Source organism: Aethalodelphis obliquidens, unplaced genomic scaffold (assembly GCF_003676395.1).
Source record: "Aethalodelphis obliquidens isolate GAN/ISIS:26980383/991018 unplaced genomic scaffold, ASM367639v1 scaffold9, whole genome shotgun sequence".
Lineage (NCBI taxonomy): Eukaryota > Metazoa > Chordata > Mammalia > Artiodactyla > Delphinidae > Aethalodelphis > Aethalodelphis obliquidens.
In genome coordinates this window covers 9,101,722-9,109,307 of record NW_020837953.1, presented here as the reverse complement: position 1 = coordinate 9,109,307, position 7,586 = coordinate 9,101,722, and the positions used below count along the sequence as shown (strand labels likewise).

The 7,586-nt window shown below is 42.3% G+C and overlaps 1 non-coding gene across 1 annotated transcript; it reads left to right on the top strand.

Moving 5' to 3' along the window:
• The first annotated feature begins 2,113 nt into the window (after window positions 1–2,113).
• Window positions 2,114–2,220, top strand: LOC113622485 (U6 spliceosomal RNA). The gene has a single exon (XR_003433532.1). It is a non-coding gene; the product is annotated as a U6 spliceosomal RNA (small nuclear RNA).
• The last annotated feature ends 5,366 nt before the right edge of the window (window positions 2,221–7,586 follow it).

Sequence of the window (7,586 nt, the reverse complement as noted above, 5' to 3'; positions counted from 1 at the left end):
TGTTGTTGCTGCTGCTGTTATAATAGAAACAACAAATATCCAAGGATAAGGGCTTTGACTACAATGTAGACATTTTAAAAAAATGACAAAGGTCTTTTCTACCAACCTTGAAAGATGTTCAAATATATTATTAAGTGAGAAAAAAGTTGTATAGAATAACTTAATTTTTGTTTAAAAATAATCTTTTTATATTCATAGAAAAAAAACCTGAGAGAAAATACACTGAACTGTTAATAGTTAACTTTGAGCTGGGAGAAAGGGAGGAAATAGTGTACAAGGAACTTCCAGTGTTTGTATTCTATCTTTATTTTTATAATGTTACTTTTGTAAGCAGAAGCAAACAATAAAAGAAAATTTTATGGAGATGATGTCTTTTCTGGACATGTTCACTGTCTTATGGGTCATTTCAGGACAGGTATTAATATATCCATTTTATAAACGAGGTTCAGAGAAGTAAAGTGATTTCTTCAAGGTCACGCAACCCGCCAGTTCTCCCCCAGAGGTCAGTTGACAGTGAGCTGACAGGACGCGCCCGGTGCTGAGAGAGGACCAATCACATCTGCTGTGAGGTCACTTTGAAGGCCAGGGATTGGCGCTGGTGTCTAAGCTGAGCCGGCAGTCAGCAGCCCATGCAACTGCGGGTGGCAGGAGGCTCAGGATGATTACGCTTTCCTGGGGTTGTTCCGGGGGCACTAGTTCTGTCCTCTATAGGTCCCCTGGGGACCCTCAGCACTGGGTGGGTTAGCCGTGGAGACGCCCTACCCTTCTCGCTGTTGCCAGTCAACCCCCCAAGCCCGTGCCGGCCTAGCCTGCAGCTGCTCTCCCTGCATCTCTCCCACCGAACACAGGAAAAGGCCGTGACAGGTGCCAGTCCTGTTCAGACTCCCGTTTCAGCAGCGGTGGTTGCATATCATAAAGTCCCCGCATGACCTGCCTGGAGCCAGCACAAGCAATCAGAGACAGGCTTCATGCAACCTCTACTTCCCTGCCTGTCTTTGAGGGTCCCAGGCTGTTCTGCAAGCTGGAGAGGGCCCTGCTTTATAGAGGAAAAGAAGGAGGGAGGTCCAGAGAGAGGAAGGAGTTTGGCCCAGAGTACACAGCAAGTTAATGACAGAGCCACAGACCCCTCCTTCAGGACAGTAAATTGGATGGTAAACTTTCCAAATTTACCCTCACCTCCTCCTAACAAATACCTTCACTCTTCTCTGCCTCTGGCTTCCTCTGTGTCTCATGCCTGTAAAGCATCATCTGAAGCAGCAAGGTTTATCAAGAACGATAGGGACTTTAGAATCACACTGACCTCGGAATCCCACACTTGCTGTAAGACCTTGGACTTACCTGGCCTTATTTTCCTCTCTGCCATGGGATGTTAATCTCTACTCTACCTTAAGAATAAATGAGAAATTGGGAGGCAGTTTGGTAACTTAGTGGTTTTCAAAGTATGATCCCTGGACCATCAGCATCAGAATCACCTGGGAATTTGTTAGAAATGAATATTCTCCAACCCTACTCCAGATCTGCTGAATCAGAAACTTGGGGGCCCAGCAATCTATGTTTTAACAAACTCCCCAGGTGATTCTGATACATGCTAAAGTTTGAGAACCACCAGTACACAAAGGGTAAGACTCCTGGGTTTGGAGTCGGGCATTTATGGGTTCTTCTGAAAGTGTCTTTGTTCTGCCTGTTACTATTTGGGAGTCCTCAAGCAAAGCATTTCACCTACATGCTCCTTAGTTTACTCATCTGGGAAATGGAGGTAATGGTTCTCTCTACATAACAGTGTTGTTTATTTATTCATTCAACAAAATTTTTTTGAGTGCCTATTATGTGACAATCATTCTTCTAGGTTCTAGAGATACAACAGTGAACAAAACAGACAAAAATCTCCGACCTCATGTAATGTACATTCTAACAAGACTTTGAGGATTAATTAATATAATTATAATAATGTACAAAGCTTAGTACAACATGGGCACATATTAAGCATTCAGCAAATGGCAGCTATTATAAATGGTGGAGAAATTGCTTGTAAGCAGTGAAATGCTGTATTAGACTAAATTGTGAACTCCTAAGAATTGTCTGATTCATGCCTGTCATCAAAATCTAACATAGGGTGCTCGCCTCGGTAGCACATATACTAAAATTGGAATGATACAGAGAAAATTAGCATGGCCCTTGTGCAAGGATGACACACAAATTCGTGAAGCATTCCATATTTCTCAGAAACTAACACACCATTCTAAAGCAATTATACTCCAATAAAGATGTTAAAATTTTTTTTAAAAAATATCTAACATAGGACCTGGAGCTGAGTAGGGCTTGGTAAATATCTGATAAATGTATGTACAAAAGTCAGAGATTAATGATATCTCTCTTGTCTGAATGGGTTTCTTTTATAATCCTTTAGAGTTGACGGCTCACCAGTAAGGCATACCCTCCATAAACCTTCCTCTCTCCCTATATTTGTATATTTGTATATTTCACTTGGTCTAGTGTAGTGGAATAACTGAGGACATGGAAAGGAGACGTGACCCATGAGCCCCCCCCCCCAGCAAACTGGGGGCTGGTGAATAAGCCAGAATTGCAAACAGTCCTGATTGCTTTGAGCCCCTCCCGGCAAACCGGGGGCCTGCGAAGAAGCATTGAGTGCTTTGGGCACTGATCCATGAGATGTCCTCAGTATAATCAGAGTGGTGGGAACGCAAGGAAATGTCCTTGTGCTACTTCAGTATGATCAAAATAATGGTGGGAACTTTGTGCTGCTTTTGCGCTCAAGGACGAAGCACGGCATGTTTTCAAGAAAGCCAATTATTGCTTGTATAATTAATAAATACATAGTTGCTGCTTTGGCATTTCTGAAATGTTAAGAAAACAAGTCTTAAAGTGTAAACCTAGATAATGCTTTAATAAAAGTTACCACAGCAGGACAGACGGCGCTGTTTTGCCTGAGCGAGCGGCAGCCCTCTACTGCTGTGCTTCGGCACAATTCATCTCGTGTGATGAGCTAACTTTCGGCCCTGTCATAAGATGAACTACAACAGTCCAGTTATTGAAAGGTCATTCTTTCCACATTAACATGTTGTGATGGGTCTGAAATGTAGTTGTTCTATGATAAATCTGTATAGAGTGAATGAGTGGATGCCGGAAGAAGCATAGAAATACACTGGAAATAGCACTGAAATAGGAGTCAGGAGGCTTCAATTATAATTCCGGTTCTGCCACTTCTATAGTGTTTGGTCTTAGCTAAATCCATTTTCTTTTCAGATCCCCAGTCTCTCCATCTGTGAAGTGGGGCTTAGAATCCCTACCCCACCACAATGCTGGAAGAAGACAGACTGACTTTGGTACCTAAGTTTTAAGGATGTCTCACACAACCGTGAATGTGTTGTCTCCTTATCATACATCTCAAGAAGAATTGCTGAAAGCAGTAAAGGAGATAAGGTATATCTCTTTGCAAACCTTAAAACACTGTAAAAATTAAATAAGATACTATTTCAAATCAGATAATCTACAATTTATAGATTATAGGTTGGAAACATCTGCTAATCCTTGGTACTGAAAGTGTGATCTGCAGCATTGACACCATTTGAGATCTTGGTAGAAATGCAGACTCTTGGGCCCCAGCCACACCAACTGAACCGGAATCTTCATTTTAACATCCCCAGGTGATTCAAATGCACAATAAAGTTTGAGAAGCACTGCTCCAAATCAGACTCATAGGACCTACGCATTGAAAAGATTTTGAAGATCATCTTCAACTCCCTCATTTTACAGATGACTACACTGGAGCCCTACAATGAAAGGGACTTTTTCTAAAAGGCAGATCTAACTGTGTCACCCCCCACGTTGGAAACTAATGGCTCCACACTGCCCACATCCTTAACTCAGCAATTAAAGTCCTCTCATCTGGCTGCTGCTGACCACTCCACTTAATACTTCCCCACAGATGCTAGACAAACCAATCACTCTGATCCCTGCTCCTGTGCTCGGAACTCCTCAGGCTATTTTCTCAGTGTGGGCTGCCCTTCCCACTTCTCTCCAGCCTCTTGACACCAGCTCAGACTATGACACCCCTGGTCCTTATTTAGGACACTGGTTGACAGTGGGCATGGTTAGCCAGCTGAGATCTCCTCTACCTCCTGAAGCACTGTGGTCATTATCTATTTTTACATTACTTGTTTTACCAGACTGCGAGCTCCTTAAGGGTAGAAACCAGGTTTCAGGTCCCAACACAGAGTCAGGCACTTTGTAAGAGCTCTATTTATCCCATATGACTAATGATCTCTAACGTGTCTTCCAAGCCTAACTTTCTGCATTTTTAGACTGTGAAACCCCAGACAGCAGGGACTTGATAGTCTCTTCTTTTTCCATCTTGCTCATGAGCCTCCATGTGTGTGAGCACAGCAGGCACTCATTCACCACCCAGGCTGACTGGTTCAGCTGTTGCGATAGTAGTCATTCCCACGACGTGTCCCACGACCTGGTTCACTGCAGCATGTTCAGGGAAGTCCAAGTGACCCAACGGGTTGCAACACCAAGGGTAGGGAAGGGATCAGGTTTCAGAGTAAATCATTTCAACTCTGGGCTGAGATTTAGTGCCTTCTAAAAATGCTCACAAGTGTTTCTCTGGTGGCACAGCAGTTGGGAATCCGCCTGCCAAGGCAGGGCACATGGGTTCGAGCCCTGGTCTGGGAGGATCCCACATACCACGGAGCAACTGGGCATGTGTGCCGCAACTATTGAGCCTGCACTCTAGAGCCCACGAGCCACAGCTACTGAGCCTCCGTACCACAACTACTGAAGCCCGAGTGCCGAGAGCCCGTGCTTCACAACAAGAGAAGCCACCACAATGAGAAGCCCGCGCACCGCAATGAAGAGCAGCCCCCGCTCACCGCAACTAGAGAAAGCCTGCGTGCAGCAACGAAGACCCAACACAGCCAAAAATAAATAAATAAAGTAAATAATTTTTTTTAATAAAATAAAAAAATAAAAATGCTCACAAGAAAAGGGAACCCTCCTACACTGTTGGTTGGAATGTAAATTGGTGCAGCCACTGTGGAAAACAGAATGGAGGTTCCTTAAAAAACTAAAAATAGATTTGCCATATGATCCAGCAATCCCACTCCTAGGCATATATCTGGAGATCTATAATTCATAAAGATACATGCACCCCAGTGTTCATTGCAGCGCTATTTACAATAACCAAGACATGGAAGCAACCTAAATGTCCATTGACAGCTGAATGGATTAAGAAGATGTAGTAGGGGCTTCCCTGGTGGCGCAGTGGTTGAGAGTCCACCTGCCGATGCAGGGGACACGGGTTCATGCCCCGGTCCGGGAAGATCCCACATGTCGCAGAGCAGCTGGGCCCATGAGCCGTGGCCGCTGAGCCTGCGTGTCCGGAGCCTGTGCTCCGCAACGGGAGAGGCCACAGCAGTGAGAGGCCCACGTACTGCAAAAAAAAAAAATAAATAAGAATGAAATAATGCCATTTGCAGCAACATGGATTATCATACTAAGTGAAGTAAGCCAGAAAGAGAAAGACAAACACCATATGATATCATTTATATGTGGAATCTAAAATATGACACAAGGGACTTCCCTGGCAGTCCAGTGGTTAAGATGCCATGCTCCCAATGCAGGGGTCACAGGTTCAATCTCTGGTCAGGGAAATAAGATCCTGCATATCTCGCAGTGTTGCCTAAAAGAAAAAAAGATCAAATATCACACAAATGAACTTATTTTCAAAGCAGAAACAGACTCACAGACAGAAAAATTTACAGTGCCCAAAGGGGAAAGGGGGTGGGGGAGGGATAAATTGAGTTTGGCATTCGCAGACATAAATTATTATATATAAAAATAGATAAACAACAAGGTCCTACTGTATAGCACAGGGAACTATATTCAATATCCTGTAATAAACCGTAATGGAAAAGAATATGAAAAAGAATATGTATATATATATGTATAACTGAATCACTTTGCTGTACACCAGAAACTAACACAACATTGTAAATCAACTATACTTCGATTAGAAAAGTAAAATAAAAAAGTAAATGTACAAAATAAAATTATGTACTTTACAAAAATAAATAAATACAAAGGCTCACAAGATTTCACACTGTGTCCCAAAAGTCAATTCCTGAGGCCTCCTGTCTCTACATACGAATTGATACAATAGGTGCTCAGTACATGCTGATAAGTGAATAAATGAATGAATGGGTAAATTGTTCTGGACTTCTAAACATAACCAAATGCTCTCAAAAAAAAAAAAAAAACAGTTGTGCAGGAAGAGAGTTATAACCAAAGGTCACATAGCATTAAAGATGAAGTATAAGTTCTTTACCTTTGCCCACAAGCCCTGGTGTAATCTGGCCCAGGCTGCCTTGCCAGCTTTGCCTCTTCCCCTCCCATACATACTCTTTTTGCCTCATCCCAAATGATTTGTAGACCCTAAACATGTCATCTGGTTTCACGCTCCAGTGCCTTTGCATGCATGTTTCTCTATACCTAGAGTACTTTTTTTCCCCCTCTTAATTTAGGTAATTCTTATTTGTCTTTCAAAGACCAGGTTAAGTTGTACCTCTTCTAGGAAGCCTGCTGTCACCCCTCAAAGGAGCTAGATGCCTCTTCTGTGCTCTGGTAGGTGCCATGCTTCTTTTTATGAGTACTGATCATAGTCTTTTGCTGTTGTCTACCTTTTCCCCCCAAAGACTTGAGCACCTTGAGGACAGGGACTAGGTCTTATTTATTTCTGTGTCCTCAGTGTCCAGCATATGACATGACACAAAGGAGAGATATTTACTGGGTACATTATCCAGTGGAAAGAATGGAGAGTAAAAGAGTTATCATTAGTCAGGAAATTTGCCACCCATAGAATTCCAGGTTTAAGAAGGGCTTTGCAAAGTCTCATTATTTAATATTTGTTGAAGAATAAATTATTTACATGCATATGACCTCCTAGAAAAGGACTAGGACAGTGAATAGTAAATGACAGGCAGGGATGCCTGGGGAAGTGGAATTTTACCACCCTCCCCTCCATGTCCATGGTAGATGCATGAGTAGAAGGGCATGGACAAATGACCCGCTACAGAAAGATACAGTGGAGACAGGCCCCAACAGTCTGACTGGAGTGACTATTCCAAACTAGCTGCCACTTTTTCCTTTCTCCTACCCTTCCCTGGCAGAGAGTGGCAGAAAGGTTAAAGACAAGAAAATGTGCACCCAAAGTATGATACCTGGATCAGTTACCAGACCCGGGAATTAAGTTAGTTCTATAACCTGGGGAAATTCACTCGTCTAAGCTTCAGTTTCCTCATTGTAAAATAGGAATAATAATATCTAGCTTGCAGAATTGGCAGGAAGATTTTATAATAATAGTTAATACTTATATAACACACATCATGCCATATCCTGTTCTAATACATAGACATTGCAGCATATTTTTTATATATATATATATATATATATATATGTATATATACACATATTTAGTAACTCAATGAATCTGGAACTCTATGAGGTAAGTACAACTTTCATGCAAACTTTATAAATAAATAAACTGAGACACAGAAATGTCACATAAC